Source organism: Cydia fagiglandana, chromosome 20 (genome assembly GCF_963556715.1).
Source record: "Cydia fagiglandana chromosome 20, ilCydFagi1.1, whole genome shotgun sequence".
Classification (NCBI taxonomy): domain Eukaryota; kingdom Metazoa; phylum Arthropoda; class Insecta; order Lepidoptera; family Tortricidae; genus Cydia; species Cydia fagiglandana.
Window position 1 is genome coordinate 9,830,473 of NC_085951.1, and position 17,103 is coordinate 9,847,575.

The window sequence follows — 17,103 nt, forward strand, 5'->3', positions numbered from 1 at the left end:
CGTATCTTGGTGATGTCTAAAAGATGTCTAATAGATGTCTATTTCATAATCCGAATCGGGCCCATAGTGCTTAGTACCGAGGTGAACCTAGATGAAAAACTCTTAACCTCTAGCCGCCCAGAGACCTATAAAAAGGTCTACTGTTCCATTCTAATTTGAACTTTGTGTTGATAAAATAAAATAAAATTTTGCTTGGCAAGGTTTGCCGTATGGGCGGCTAGAGGTTATTTAATTGTTGTTAGTCTGCACTTTGCACCCCTTCATCTACTAAACTGTATTTATTTTCAAATACCTAATACTGATGTACAGTCACCATCAGATATATCGGAGCGGCCAAGGTGCTCACAAATATCTGAACACGTCTCTATTGTCAGGGCGTTTGAGTGCGTGTACAGATATTATGAACACCTTGGCCGCTCCGATATATCTGATGGTGACTGTACCACAACAAACACTGCACGTAAATGACCCCCCACCTTGAATCTAATTCGCTTGTTTCGGTAGCACGTACTATTGATTACCAATAATAGACTCCGTTGAATGCAGCTTTAAGTTAGGGATACCATTTGTTCATCATACATGTTGTTGTTATCCTACGCAACACCCAATTTCTTTTACCATTTTATACCGCAACAGTCCATATTTTATCACTGGTACTATTTACTAAACGTTAATTTATCAATAACTGTTTGAGATACGTTTATGAAATTTCGTATTTTGGACAAACTAAGGGGAGAATACATGTGCCAGATTTCATGTGTGTAGGTCAAGTAGGTATCAAGTTGTAAAAGGGTCAAAAGCAGCACGAAAAGGTTCGTGTAATATTACCTACACACGATTGCTGCGTCGCCAGTTCCTTTTTCCTTGAACTTGGCTGGACACGCTACCGCGTTCTCAGATAAATACGTTAGTACACTGTGTAGAAGAATATTATTTTGTCTACCACGGAACGTCTCTGACACGCCCAATGTCTGTATAAACCTCGGAGTAATTAACAACGGAGACGCCATGTCTAAAATATTCGGTACAAAATAGTCTGCCGTTTTTTGCGGGGGAGGGGCACATCAAATGTATAGGTACGTCATGTCAGATAAACGTCAGTCCATACATATGGTTGACCATTGGCCGCCTATTTTCGACAGAGGGGAATGCCTGTTAATGGCGGCTCCATTGTTAATTACTCCGAGGTATAAACGGACCTCTACAACCATGTTCCGTCTAACAGGTAAGTGGTCTAAAGCACGTGGGGAGGCGCACGTGACGTCACCTGACACGGCGCAGCCGATGTGAAATGGACACTTTTCCTGCAATAGCTTATTTGACCGTTATTTAATTGCTAATTTACCAGTAGGTATTAAGGGTTCAGAGAGTTCATTAAACCGAAAACTATACGGAACCACAGAATTAAATAATGTTACGATCAGGACAAATATGGCCGCTAGGTGGCGACAGCTCCACGCGCGGCTTATGGCTAGCCACCAAAATTGGTGTGGAACGGATGTAATTTTAGCTACCTGTAGCAAAGCGACGAAATCGCGGAGTGAGCCACGCCTGCCTGACGGAACGGGAACAATTATTGTCAACGTATGTTGGCAAGATACTCTTTATTACGGCCCCGACACTATCATTAGTAATGATATGACTTTTCATGACACTTTAGCGTTTGGTCCAGTCCGGTCATGATATTCTTAAATCTCCCCACACACTTTATATTACCAAGTTAACGTAAAAAATAATTAATTTGTCTGTCTAAATTACCTATAGTTAAAAAGCACCTGGCAATATCAAACAATTTTAACCAATATATAATTTTTAATATGTATGTACATAATATGTATTTACAAATGTTATCTATAACTAGGTTCAATGTCTGTGAAAAATGCACCATCATGTCATAATATATTAAATACGGTAAAAATGTGCGAAGGCGATCGTAATGGACACCTCACGTTTGTCTTGCACTCTTAGTATTGTTTACACAAAATAATAGCTTTAACTTAATTTTATCGAGATGTTTTTGATATCTAGCTTAAGAGCTAGTACTTACGGTACTAAACTGACAAAATCCCTACTTAATATTGCAAATGCTAAAGTAACTCTGTCTGTCTGCATGTTTTTTCCATTTTTAAATTAAGTTAAGCCGCTGAATTGATTTAGATTAAATTTGATATATGTACCATAAGTTGATAGTTGTAAACTCAAAGAAGGGTAGGGGAGACCGAGGTGAGTTGTGACAGAGGAGAGTTGTGACATTGTCGATTTTTTGGAATCTACTCGCAATAACTGTTAGTGAGCTCGCAACAGTGTGCGTTTGTTAGCTCGCAACTTGAACTAACAAACGCGCGCCATTGCGACCTAGTTTTTAGGGTTCCGTACCCAAAGGGTAAAACGGGACCCTATTACTAAGACTTCGCTGTCCGTCCGTCTGTCACCAGGCTGTATCTCACGAACCGTGATAGCTAGACAGTTGAAATTTTCACAGATGATGTATTTCTGTTGCCGCTATAACAACAAATACTAAAAACAGAATAAAATAAAGATTTAAATTTGATTTTTGTTCAACAAACGTGATTTTTGACCAAAGTTAAGCAACGTCGGGAGTGGTCAGTACTTGGATGGGTGACCGTTTTTTTTTTGCTTTTTTTTTGTTTTGCATTATGGTACGAAACCCTTCATGCGCGAGTCCGACTCGCACTTGCCCGGTTTTTAGTTAATAGATTCCAAAAAATCGACAATGTCACAACTCTCATCTGTCACAACTCACCTCGGTCTCCCCTATAGGATTTTTTTAATTATCATCATCCCACACAGCCGAAATTGCAAGCAGCGAAATGCTTTGGTAATCGTTGCAGTAGCTTAAATGTTGCTAAAGGGGTCCCTCTGTTTCACATAAAGTTTTAAGTCATAATGTATTGTTTGTCATAGTATCAGTAGTCCTAAAACTGAAACCGTTAACATTTCAGGTTTTTTGTATAGGTTAGATTAGGTTTGTTTTATAGCAATCCTGGGCCCGTAGCCAAATTACATTCGCTCCGTGTCGATTCGATCTCTACGTTCGCGAGCGACTGGTCGATAATGTTTATAATAACCTAGCCAAGAGGCAATCTTTTTAGTTAACGCTCAAGCTACGCGCCAAGTCGGTAAAAATTAATTTTTGTCTGTGGTTCTCGTTCAAAACCGTCAAGAAACGTCATCTGTCAGCTGTCAAGAGTGTCAAGTGAACAGCGAATCTAATTTTGGAGAAAATAATTGTTTTATCGGTAAGCAAATTAAATATTTTGGTATTTGTCTAACTTAGTTAATCACAATTTCGTGATAAAATAACTCTATATAGTGTAATATTTGAAAAGTGTGTTGTTAATTGCATATAATTTTGACCTAAACTTTAACAATTTCAGACAGCCGTCGTCCCCGCAGCCCCAACCAAGGCGGCGGCGCAGCCAGAGCGGGCAAGAGCGGGCTCTTCTTCCACGCTGAGAAGTCCTCGCCAAGTTGGCAGTACAGTACAGTCAAAGCTGCCGCTGCAATCTTCATGACAGTTACCAGTGCTAAGGACATGCACTGCTGGCTTACTTGACCAGAAGAGACAATACTTTAAGCGTTAGTAATGATTCAAACCGTGAAGTGAAATTGTGGACAGGTTTGCCCGAATCAGTGTAACCTCAGTGAAATCATTTACTTCATAGACTTCAAACATTTTCTAAATTAACAAAAGTCAAGCGGACATTGAATACATAGATGTTATGCATTAGATAAGATAAAAGCTGCCTGTGAAACCAAAACTAATAAATCATATTGTTACTTAATATTATTGTTTTATTACCTACTGTCTTTGCTTTTTGTTCATATTTAACCTTTTGTATGCTCCTGTCAAAAATTTGTAATTTATATATCAATCATAATTAAATTAAATAAAATAAATAACTTACACATACTTATATAGACAAATACATACTTATATACATAGAAAACACCCATGACTCAGGAACAAATATTAGTGTTCATCACACAAATAAATGCCCTTACTGGGATTCGAACCCAGGACCATCGGCTTAGCAGGCAGGGTCAATACCCACTAGGCCAGACCGGTCGTTTTTTAAAGACAACTTTTAAAAATTAATGCATTTTTTTAAAGTTGAATATAGGTAAGTATATACATGGGAGCAGATCTGCTCCTAAGCATACCAAAAGTTAAGGTGGTAACCACCATAAATAAATGAAACAATGATTGGGTTAAAAAGTTAATTTATTTTATTGAAAATCTGTTAATGAAAGATGCAGCAGGTATTTTTTGCCGGCAGCATGAAATCAGTAGCCAAGCATTCTTGTTTGTACATATATTATGTACAGTGTTTTAAAACAGTAAAACAACACTCAATATATTTTTGTGGTTGTACATGTGACATAGTTTCTTCCCTTGACCCTGGCTTTGGAGCACCATAAAGTATTGGTTCATATGCCAAGGCTGCAATGAATATCCAAGTCACCTGAAACAAAATGAATGCTTAGTTTTTCAACAAACTTTGTAACATTTGGTTATAATACTTATTCTCTACCAGTCACATGACAAAAAAAACTAAATGTTTTGTGTAAGTATATGTTAAGATTATTTTTATATAGTGTGTAGGTACAGTCAGCTGCAGAGAAAAGTTACCACCGCTACATAGAAGTTTGTATGCAGGGTTGGTACCTTTTCTCTTCAGCTGACTGTACCTGTGCCTGCCAAAAGAAGTCATATACAATATGTTTCATAATATGAAAAAGTTTCAATACTATGGTTGATAATTGATATGTATGACAACAGCCCGTCTGGCCTAGTTGGTAGTGACTATAGTGACCCTGCCGGTTAAGCTGATAATCCTGAGTTTGAATCCCCGGTAAGGAAATTTGTGTAATGAGCACAGATATTTTGTACCTGAGTCATGGGTGTTGTCTATGTATTTAAGTATAGTTTGTCAAAGGACTGTCTCATTTCAAACAAAGACGGAGAGAATCATACTAGCTTTGTCATATACTAGTACTAGCACCCAAAAGATAACTATGAGTAGAGTTTTCCTGGTTCTTACTTACTGACAAATTGGTTTGACCATCTATATATAGTTATCTAAGTACCCTAAGTACCCACAACACAAGTCTTCTTGAGCTTACTGTACAGTCCGACAAGAAATTGTAGAAATTAAAAAGTAGCAACACTGTAGTCTCGTCCCTTTCAAATCAATTTAAGAAAATGGGATGACACTACAATATTGCTAGTTGTTAGTGACCTTGCCTATGAAGGTGATGGTTTTGCGTCCCGGGAAGGGCATTTATTTGTGTGAAGAACATTTGTTCCCGAGTCTTTATCTATATTTGTAAAGCCTTTACCTATATACCTTTGCCTTTACACATTCAATTCACTTTCCTATTGAAAAACAAGTGCTTGCCATTGTGCATATGGGTACCAAATTTAATCTACACCGTTCATCGGTTTATATTTGATGACGTAACAGGAACACATTTGTTATTTTAGCATTAATAACATATTTTATATACTTTTTAGTAGGTATAGTAGGGATAAGTTATTGACTCACTCTTACCTTTGTAGGGACGTTGTTACGTGTTGCATTTGTGGGTGCATAATCCATTTTTCCATGACACTGTCACTATAGATAGGTAGATATTCAGCGCCTCGGTCACATTGGATTCTTTGGGTGAAATGCTGCGTACGGCCCACAATCCTTTGATCGTAGCAGTCCTTTCCTAAGCAGTTTCAATAGAGGCGATTTTTCAGACGGCGCCTGCGTCTAAGCGACACTTCCGCGTTGTTCGCCGCCCACAATGATGTTGAAGTATGCTTTTTACTACAAATTCTAATTTACAAACACTATTATTCGGTATTTTCTTGTGCTTCGATAAGTTATCTGCAAGGGGATAGCTCGCGCTACGTAGCTACACCTAGGAGGCGATAACGATTTGATTTCGCTTGTCAAAAGTGTCACTTGGCTAGGCAATGTATGACACATGGCGAATCCCGGTAACGAAAGTTTTGCGTTTCGTTACAACATTGCAACTTGGCTAACATTTTTGTATTCGTTAATATTTTTCGACAGACTCATCTACGGTACCTGTCATTCCCATACATTTTTTATCGATTCGTTAGCGATATCTTTTTTCGAAATGTGTTTTGGCTAGGCCCCCTGAACTGTTCCGCGTTTCTGAACCAAACTTAAGACTAACCAAAATGCGGACTAGCAATATGTTATGACTTAAAACAATTTGGGAAACAGTAGAGACCCCGTTACTAAGGTATGAAGTGCTTCTGATTAAAGGGGCCCACAGATAACCAGTTCGCCGGACGATATCAGCCTGTCAGTGGTTCGGAGCTGTCATATTTTACGTTTAACTGACAGGCTGATATCATCTGGCGTATTGACAATCTGTAGGTCCCTTTATACTGCATCACATGTCGTTGTGTACATCCATGAATAATATAGGTACGCATTGTCTAGACGTGTATAAAATGTCGCCCCGGGACATTACTCTCATGCATAATAGGTATTACCTAACTATTTATGCATTATAAAAACGTGCAATTGCCAAACGTGACAGACTGTAATTTCACACCAAACGTTTTCCCGGTAAGAAACATAAGACCGCTGACCTACTTGTGCCTAAGTTCAGGATGCGCGGCGAAAAAATTGCTACATATTTGGATTCCTGGCAATTTTTTTAGTGGTTTTAGGTCTATTATGTAAGTATTTGATTTTTTTAACCATGGAAAGAAACAACAGATTTTATACCCCTAAAATTCCAAAAAATAAGAACGTATATCGTCTTTTTGATTTTACTACGGATCTAGGTCCATTTGTGTAGGATTTTTGACGTGATAACGTCTTATAAATCGATGAACACCGGTAGCATGCACGAAAAAATGTCACGTTGTGGACTGATCGCCATGGTAACGTTGTGGACAGATCTCCATGGTAACGTTATGTAATGTAATGGTAATGTTTTCTTATGACGTTATCACGCAAAATTATAGTCCGTAAACCGACTTTTTCGTAATTATTTATAATTAGTAAATAAACCCGTATTTTTTCGTAATTATTTATAATTAGTAAATAAATATTAGCAAAAATCAAGTTAACTGTAAACATCTGCATCGTAGGTATTAACATTAAGGAATGCATAGTAAGTACTCAGCCGGTTCCAACCAGAAGTCTAGTACAAACAATAGTAGCAAGTCTACGTTTAAAACCGATAATTACTTGATTACAAACCAGAATATTCCGGTAAAACCATTTTTCTTTCCACAAAAAATAACCTTTAGCTTAACCTTTACAGCTAGTAGGAAATAATTATTCTAACATAGAATTTGTAGTTTTTAATTAATAAAAAAAATACAAAATTTCAGTTCATGTATGGTGTAAACAGATTTACGCTGAGCTTACTCCCTACAGGATGGGAAGGTAGGGTACGCCAATGTAGTATTATACCAGGTGTGGCCTGTAACACGAGCAAATAATTAAAACATAGATTGTACTCCTCCAACGATGACACTATTGTTCAACAACTATTAGTAATTATGAAATATTTTAGACTCCCTATTTTTCATACAAAATAAATATTATCTTCAATGGACGCCTTCGCCACGCCATATCATTGTGATTGACGTTGCTTGTCAAGCCTTAAATATAACAAAATTCGCAATACATTGCGTCTTTGAATAGCCTTAAAAATCAAGCTACAAGTTTTTTTTTCAAAGTTTCTGAACAAATGTTGATCAGTATGAGGAGTACCGCCTATAGTTAAATTTTTTGCTCATATTACAGGCCACACCCGGTACCTATAGAGCCCTAAGAAATAGTGTACTCTAAGACTTGTTTGATTTTTTGTGGATTTTTAGACTACCTACGTCTAAAACAGCTCTCCGCGGAATTCAATTTTAACTGTAGGTAGATATTCAAAGCACTGGTCTTAAGTTTCTTGGACATCCTTATAGATATTCAGATAAATATAGTTCAAGGTCTCGTTCTCCGAGCAAGAATTTAGTGCAATTCATTTAATTTCATATTGCGATGCCTTCAGAATCTCTATGAAGCAATCATATTAAAAAACATGCAGGAAAGGCCCTATTCTATGCCAATTATTGCTGAGAAATGTTCTCAAGGAACTGGTATAACAATGTGAGTTTTTCAGCCCATGTCCACTCTTAATGACATGTATTGACGTTGACAGAAAACGCTGATAGGTTCAAAGAATGGACGTAGAAATAGAATAATTAGAGAAGGTTAGTTTTACATGTCAAGCTAAGGCGAAGATTAATAACCGACTGCGATACCAAAAAGGAGGGGTTAACCGAGCCCCGTGGACTGATTTGAGTAATTATTTTTGCCTTTGTAATGAGTTACATCCAAGGTCGACCCAACATTAATATGTTTTTTTGATTTTATCTACTACTATAACTATTTGGTAGCTGCCGCTATCGTCAGTGTTAAAATGGAATCACTTGTATTGTACGTACATTATGTATTTTAAAACGAATCTCCGGGCCTTGTAGTGTGAAGGTTTGCAAAGGCCGAAGGCCGAGCTCACCGTAGGCCCGAAGGCCCGGGGCGTCCCCGTGGGACGTGTTTTCGTAACAGGAAACCAGAGATCAAACACTACTTCCTGTAGGTATTCAAATGTTAGCTTGTTGCTTAGCTTGTAGAGGAGCATTCCATGAAATTGACTACCGCGCGTTTGTCCCATACAAACGCAAATTTTCTGAAGATTTCCAGGTATAATAGTTTCCTTTTATATGACAAATGGTCAACAATCGCCTGCTTTAAATGCCGAAAAAAAAGTGCAACACAGAAAATAAAACATACGGGTCAAACAGAGAACCACCTTTTTTTTGAAGGCGGTTTAAAATGCGTTTGTATGGGACAGTCCGTGGAGAAGAATGCTTCTAAAGCTAGTTAATCTCATCTTTGCGTGGTCGACCAGCTGTTTTCGCATGCGTCTGCGCAAGGTAGCTTGGTAGGTAAAGTAATTTCCCATTGTTCGTCGGTGTCCTGACGCAGAGCGTTTCCGATTACAGCATACTTATAACTTGGAGGAGTAAATAAAATAAAATAGACTGTTCACTAGGAAAAAGAATTGTATTAGGTACCTACTTTAATATTTTGATTTGTGTTTTTAGTAGAGAATTATTTTTATCTTATGGAAAGAAAGAAAAAAGAAAGAAAATACATTTATTCACGTCGTCATAGTTGCAAAAAAAATTAAATTATAACAAAATATAGATGGACGTTAAAAGAACCACGTTATTGCAATTACAATAGGTAGAGGATTTAAAATATTACTGTTGAGGTCTTGACGCGGGCGCTGTCACTGTCAATTTCTTTGATGAAATAAGTGACACATTGAACATCATGGTAAACATTTCATTTCTCACCGCAGCTGCACTACTGGTACTGAACGCGTCGGTGTTATCAGTGTCAATTTCATAGTAAAATGAACGGTAGTGCAGCTCAGTCGTTGGAAATGGACTGTCCTGTCACCTTTATAATCGTGGCAGTAATGCGGGAACTTAACTCATTTTATAAAGGAAATTGACAGTGCGCCCCTTAACGTCGCAGCAGTAATCTCGCAACAGTAATGCAACTGCAGTTGCCATCTGAATGTCACCTAAACGTGGATAGCGTTGAATGTCTAAAATAATGTCTATTTATTTTTACGTTATGAAGCTAAAAATACCGATAAGATAACAGTTTTCACTACACTATAAAAGCAAATATCAAATATAGGGCCATCATTTTAAACAAACACAATGCACCCGGGGTTAACACTCTTTATCAATTTACTGCTCTTTGCTTATAATTATAAACAATCCACTTAATCGCATCGCTGTTTTCCTTGTCGTTCTATTTACGTTCTTCAGGGAACCATTACCTTAGGTAGCGCCTCTCGTGTTGTAAGTGATTTAACTGTGGTCAGCCCTAGATTGGACCCGTAATGATGACGTATGTGAGATAACCACTATCGGCGCGATTCGGGAAATGAATTAGAGAGTCACTAGATATGAAATAGTAAAGATATGTGACGTTCCACAGCAAAAGGTACCTTGTTCAATTCAATTCAAAATATACTTTATCCTTATGGCGGCTGGCGCCCCGATTCGGGAGATGAATTAGAGTGACATTCCATTTCCAACTGCAGCTGCAATACTGTTCATTTTACTATGGAAACGCGTCGCTGTCATTGTCAATTTCCATAGTAAAATGAACAGTATTGCAGCTGCAGTTGGAAATGGAATGTCACTTTAGAGATTCGAATCGCGCCGTATGTCACTTTTGATATCCCCCTTACATAATAGAAAATGGACACTAATTAACATATGCGGCAATACAAAATTTGACTTTATTAACATGCTAACTACCTACAAAATGAGTTGCTCGCGGCGCTTCCCGTGGGGTCATTTTTAGGGTTCCGTACCCAAAGGGTAAAACGGGACCCTATTACTAAGACTTCGCTGTCCGTCCGTCTGTCCGTCTGTCTGTCACCAGGCTGTATCTCACGAATCGTGATAGCTAGACAGTTGAAATTTTCACAGATGATGTATTTCTGTTGCCGCTATAACAACAAATACTAAAAACAGAATAAAATAAAGATTTAAGTGGGGCTCCCATACAGCAAAGGTGATTTTTGACCAAAGTTAAGCAACGTCGGGCGTGGTCAGTACTTGGATGGGTGACCGTTTTCATTTTGCATTTTTTTCCGTTTTTATTTTTTGCTTTATGGTACGGAACCCTTCGTGCGCGAGTCCGACTCGCACTTGCCCGGTTTTTTGAAGCCTAGTCAGGCTTCTATAACTATTGCAGTTCGTTGGAGTAGATATAATATTTAAAACATTTACTGTGTACAACTCTAAAACGCAAAAAAGATTTGCTGTTTCGGCGAATCCGTAAGCCGATGTTTTTACCTAATAGAACAACTTTTTCCGATGATCAAAATAACTGTATAAGAAGCTTGAATCGAAAGCGAAATCATGACTTAGTAACATACTTATGAAAACAATGGCTTCAATAATACGCTTACCGAGAAAGTATGATGTAATTGGAGAAAAATGTTTCATTCTTATAATATAATTTATGTCATTGTTTATGTGTAAGTGTATGTGTAGAATGTATGAATGAAGCAAAGTTAAGCACGGTTTCTCTTTATTAAAAGTTCGATTTAGAAATACGGAAATACTTATTTTTCATGAATGAACTAACTTTACCAGAGTTTGTGTTGTTTATGTAAACGGGAAAATCAACAACCTTTTAAGCGATATATAAAAAAAGGCTTTTACAGTACATATGGTCCTATTTTCCCGCACTAGTGCGTAAAATAGCACTTTTCGTGCGATGTCAAAAGTTTAAAGGGCCATATGTACTGTAAAACGTTGTACGATACACGTGCGAATAGGTAATTCGCAACTCGTGTCGATTTAAAACACTCCCTTCGGTCGTGTTTTAATTTATCGCCACTCGTTTCGAATTTCCTCTTTTTCGCACTTGTATCGTAAATAACTATTCTAGTGTAGTGTAGTTATAGCTTGGTTAGGTTAAGGTTGGATTATAGGTATCTATTATAATTATAAGAGTCTAGTTAATACACTCAATAGCAATTAAAATGTTTTCTAGTGTGATAGAAACATATTTACGAGTATAACTTATTAGGTAAATTAATATTTAAAAAATGAATATTTAGTTTTTTTTTCATTTTCATACACCATTAATACTTACATTATAAATTTCAAAGTAGTTGAGCACTTGGTAGTTGAGATAAAGTTACGAAATATTGCATTATCAACTTAAGAAATATAACAATAAGGGGCTGCCTTCTGGATAGATTTCGAATTTTTCCCATACAAACGTTAACCACCATACCTATTTATACCTATGTCTATAGTTCGTTTTTGTAGCATTAGAAAAAAGTTAAACAATCTTGACGTGTCTTTTTATTGAACAACACAAAAATAAGTCGTGAAAAATACACGGTGTAACATGAGTAAACCGAATAATTTTAACAGCGTATTCCTGATCATATTTAGAGACAAAAATGTCCTTTAAACTTTTTTGATATTCGCCTAGTTTCAGAGATATTATTAATTAAAAAAAAAGAAGTTTTTATTGATACATAGTGTAAAAGGCCTTTTTGATGGTGATGTTGCTGCTATGGGACGTAGTCTAAATATCCATATTAATAGATGTCAAAAAGTGACTGTTACTTACTTTGCAAAAAAGTAGGTTCTAAGTGTTACTTACTTTGCAAATAAGTAGGTTCTACGAAAAAAACTGTAAAAATCAATTTTTAGTGACAAGTTTACCAATAACATTTATTTTTTATGTACAAATACATTTAAAAAATTGAAAAACAAAACAAAAAAAATTTTTTTGGCGAAATTGACCTAAACTCATATTAAATTTTTTTCTTCTTTTGATCTCAGAAATGCGTGGTTAAAATTATTCGGTTTCCTCATGTTCTACCGTGTATGTACAAATTATGAATCATATACGATTATTTACATTCTCTTGCTTTCATAAGCAAAAGTAACTGATTTTTAAAAAGCGTTTTTCAATTAAAAGACACGTGAAGATCGCGTAGTCTTTTTCTAAAACGAACTATAAGTATATTAAGCATGAATTATTCAGAAACATTATTCTCGGTAGCTTTTACGCAAATAACCAAATAACCTACCTATCTGGGCTCAATTACTTAACTGTGGGACCCATTACGTAATGGTCTGAAACACTTAACACGTAATGGTTTCAGATTTCTCTACATAATTATTAATATTATGTCTATTAGGAGTGTATAAATACATACCTTTAGGTACCGTGAAACCTAACAAAAGAGCAAAAGTCTATCCAGAGGAAATATTTATAAATATTATAATATGATATCACCCAAAAGTATAAAGTTTCGAGCAACATTTATTTCGTTTTTCGCTCTTTTCTTCCTTTCGGAGAGGTACATATTTTGGAAATTAAATTTGCTTTGTTAAATGATATTCTAACCTAAACAAAATACAAGTTTGTTTCGGGCTGACTTTTATTTGGTTGTTGATTTTTTTGTCTCATATTTATGTCGGCGGCCGATCGTAAGATCAGGCATATCGTGAAATTCCTAGGCATATCGTGATACGTGAAAATCTTTGACTCGTTCCGTGAGTCGACGGAGCCCCGCTACGCGGGGCTCCTATTATTGCGCAGTTTGCCCTTCGGGCATCTGAAGCAACCTAACGAACCTATCCTACCTATATATTGGTTTAATGTGACTATGGTCGAAATATTACACAGGAACATTACGATCTGCCTGATCTTACGATCGGCCGCCGACATTTATAACATTTGGCGAATAGACGAAGAGTTCCCTATTCAGTACATAATAAGTGTAATTAATTCAAACCAGAGTATAAACGAGAGATAATAGAAGAGATTAACGAAGACGTGCAAAGAGATCGATCTTTCATTGTCATGTACTTAAGAGATGAGTTTTTTTGTCAAAGAAGTTAAAATTCAGAGTGAAGGAGATAAAGAACCATATGGCAGAAGAGACAAGAGAAGAATTATACGAGAAAGGAGTCATAAAAGAAGAAATGGCGTCAAACCTCTGGAGGTCTACTGAGCTTGTTATGTGCGAGAGAAAACAAAGAGTGAGACAAAGAGAGAGGAAGATTCGAAGTACATATAACATCCGATTCATGGTCATTAGACAATCCCCTAGTAGCCTCCACCTTCCAAATTTGAGAATTTGTCTCTGGAAGCCCTGGCAGTCCGAGTTTCTAAATCGAATAAAAGAAAGGTGGAAGTGAAGAAAGTATACACACGAGCTATCGAAGAGAAGATTTTTTTTGTTTTAGTTACTTTTCTCAAACATGCATTGAAATATTGATGTTATGTTCCTTATAATAGGCTGCGAAGTATGACGTTTCAGGTTCGGCTAGGACAAGAGGTATTTAATGGAATTTCATACAAATCTTGCAGGCCTAGGCCGGCAAAGTCCTCTTTTTTAATTTCCATTTCACAGATATTTGTGACACAGCATCGTGGCATTCAGCCATTCAAAAAAACTAGAGGCAGTATTTGCTTTATGGTTCGTAATGACACTGCCACTACGCCTGTAAAAAAAAAAAACAAAAAACAATGTTTGCTACAATTTGCAGTTTTATTTGTATAAAATCAACATGAACTTAATAAATAATACATTATTAACCAAATTCTGTAATTTAAATTATAAATTTAACTACACAAATAAATACATTTAAAATATTTCATCTAAACGTTAGCGGTAAAAAGGTCTACTCAAACACGCGTAGTTATTTTTTTAAATTGTTATGGAGGCAAAGTTGAAAAATTTTCATTCTGTATTTCTGTTTTATTGGATTTATGGTGCGTTGTTGATTTTTTTACTTTAATATGAGTCCCGACAAAACAATGAAATTAATTTTAATTGTAATCGTAGGAGTTGGAATTGGCAGCGTAACCAGAATTGATTTTAAATAACTTGCTGCCTCTGCCGCCAAGTCAAAGACGAAGTATCTATATGGTTGCTAATGGCAATTTTATTATTTTAGAATCTAAGAAAAATGGCTTACAGTTTATTAGAAACAGTTTTGAGGCATATTTTAAAGAAATGAAAGTAACTACAAAATCGTGAACACTGTGGAAATTATACTTATTTCCTCCATACATAAAGCAACGATGTATGTGAAACATGATATCAACATGAAAGACTATGTAAACTTATGTGACGAAAACGACAGTCAGACGGATACAAGGCGAAAAAATCAAAGATACATGAAAATATACGGGTAGTAAAAATACACGACTCGTGTATAACATACGCGTGATAAAGATATAGGTACGTGTTTAGTTATATTTTGGGTGTAGTTTACTTTTAGTTTTTTCTATAAGGTAAGTACCCCTATTAACGAGGGGGTTAAGCAAGTTTCCCAAAAAGAGCCAAAAATTAAGCATAAACCGGCGGTATATGGACCAAGACATATTTTTTTATGTTAGTTTATTAATTAAAGTTTATATTATTTTAGTTTCTGACCTTGTTTTAGAAAATTATAAAGGAAAAAATAATTATCAAAACCAAAATGTCGAAATCGCCTATTACCGTGGTAATGGACCACTGTTACCCAAATACCGCGGATGTGGGTTCCTTTTTACGAGGGTAGATAACTCGTTACATTTTTAGTTCCATAATTACGATAAATATTATTTATTTGACAATAATGGATAAAATATGGTATATTCAATACTTACCTTCGCTTTTCATATTATAAGACTTAGTTAATTATTGAATTTAAAATAGAAATAGTTGGTTCCTTTAACGCTAAAAACATCGTGGGGTACCCTTTACGAGCAAGGGTGATGCTGTCGAAATTATTCTTGTTTAATTTATTTATTACCTATCTACGTTAAATAAATAGGTACTTAATTATTTCAATCGGACGTGGAGGACAAATTGCGCCAAAACGTTCAAGCTATCACAATTATATTCTACACAATACAGATACAAGATCTGTGTAAGTTAATGTTAATGTTGTATGTTTGTGTTGTGTATCTATTTTATATATATAACATAAAATATATTTTTTTTCTACTCCAGCACTTCTATTTGTCGATTAAATGATTGCCAGTGATATCTAAACCAGCTACATTTGAAGCGCAGTGCGTAGAGGGCCGTGTCCTTTGTCTATATGATCACAAATATTACAATAGTAATAGTCAAGAGTTGTATTTAAAAAAAAAACTATCTTCTAGGCAAAGATCTAAAAACCAATATTTACTTTTACTTTATATATCATTTTATGTTTGCTGCCTTATAAAAAATATTGTGTGCAATGCAACGGTAATACATTAGGTCTGAAAATTCTCGGGCCTGTCTTTGGCCCTTGAATTTTAAGAACCCTTTTATTATGTACTTGGTATACAAAAGAGTATCAAAAGTACTTTAAAGTATTTTAAGAACCTATTAATTTCGAAGCCATTAAAGTTTTGGGTGGGTCTGTATTAGGTTCTCATACAGCTTATTACCGAGCGATGTCTTTTCTAACCATCGTTAAACGGTTCAATTCAAATAATTTTAAAACTCATTTACGACTAATCAAAATAAATAGTTATCTTGTATTTTTTTAAACGATCAATATGGATGATTCCAAATATTACAAAACAATTAGGTTAAAATAAACTTTATAACCATACTTCTGTTTTTATATCAATACTTGAACGAGTTTCTCATATAAGGGTTTCTAAGAAAACGTCTGAGAAGGTGTCTAAAATTGTAATCAAAATTAAGAGTTCTTGCATAGATTTCATACCACGTTAATACCTCTTTAGTTTTATAGGTGGTTAAATAATTCAATAACATCAAAAGTCAAGGAAATGTGCATTTATATATGAATATAAGATCGCTCGAATCTAAAATACCGTTTCCGTTATTACCGAGGTATACCTCGAAATTAGGTGTCACACAAAGAAAATGGAACCTAACACCGAGGTTTTTAATTTCCTATTTTTTTCCCTATTGGAGCAAATATCGCAAATAAAGTATTTGAGAATCATAAAGATAATAACTAAGAATCAATCTCAAGTCTTAGTCCTTCCATAATATTTACCATTATTACGCTAATCACTAAATAGAATACGCGTTTACTTACTTGAGGTGTTGCGTGTTAGTATGGGGCAACCAAATCTTGCGCTCTTGATACGCTAGTTTACGTTTTTCGACTTGTTTGTGTGATATTTTCGTAGTAGTGTTATACTTATTCGACAGTCAAAAGATAAGGCTTTATTTCTGTGTTCTTAGATTCAAAGAAAGTTAGTAAGCTTTCTTATTAAACGCTATTTTGTACATACCGCGGTAATGAATGCCAATTTTAATGGGGTCGTTAATAGGGGTACTTACCTTAAATAAAACTTAGGTTTCGTGGATTTTTTATTTTATTTATTTCATTGCATGTTTGAGAAAAGCACTATACATACCTCGGCGGGAAATGGGGTTGCCCGCGCTCAGACCTATCCATATATATATATATATATATATATATATATATATATGTCTATATGTCTTCGGCCGGCA

The 17,103-nt window shown here is 35.7% G+C and overlaps 1 long non-coding RNA gene across 1 annotated transcript; it reads right to left on the minus strand.

Moving 5' to 3' along the window:
• Positions 1 to 4,228: 4,228 nt before the first annotated feature.
• Positions 4,229 to 5,992, minus strand: LOC134674584 (uncharacterized). The gene is made up of 2 exons (XR_010099632.1): positions 5,577 to 5,992; positions 4,229 to 4,487 (listed from the first exon to the last, which is right to left on the minus strand). It is a non-coding gene; the product is annotated as an uncharacterized LOC134674584 (long non-coding RNA).
• Positions 5,993 to 17,103: the final 11,111 nt, after the last annotated feature.